Below are 405 nucleotides of genomic sequence, written 5' to 3' on the forward strand. Positions count from 1 at the left end.
AAGAGTTCTTCCTCCAACACCTCCTTCCTGAAATGAAATGCACAGAAATAGAATCTGCCTAGTTAAACAAGCTAGCAGAAACTAATCCCTTGCATGTTACAATTTTTATTCATTGAAACTTGGGCCCCAAGAATACCCAAACCACCAAGAAAATTCATAAAACAGCCTTGCAAAAGTGTGCTTCTGAAAAATGCTGAAGGGCTCCACAGTCAGCCAAGGACAACAGAGGACTGACCTGCTGCAGCGAGAGCTCTACAGCATCATTCTGCAGTCACTGGCAATCAAAGTTTGCTCTGAACCGCGAGTCAAACGCCAGAGAAACGTGAACCTGTTTCTCTCCTCAGATCAGTTTTATAGCAGCAGTTTTATGACGCTCTGGAATTCAGGGGAGTTACACCAGCTGAG

The sequence above is a fragment of the Charadrius vociferus genome, unplaced genomic scaffold (assembly GCF_000708025.1).
Source record: "Charadrius vociferus isolate BGI_N301 unplaced genomic scaffold, ASM70802v2 scaffold793, whole genome shotgun sequence".
In the NCBI taxonomy this organism is placed as follows: domain Eukaryota; kingdom Metazoa; phylum Chordata; class Aves; order Charadriiformes; family Charadriidae; genus Charadrius; species Charadrius vociferus.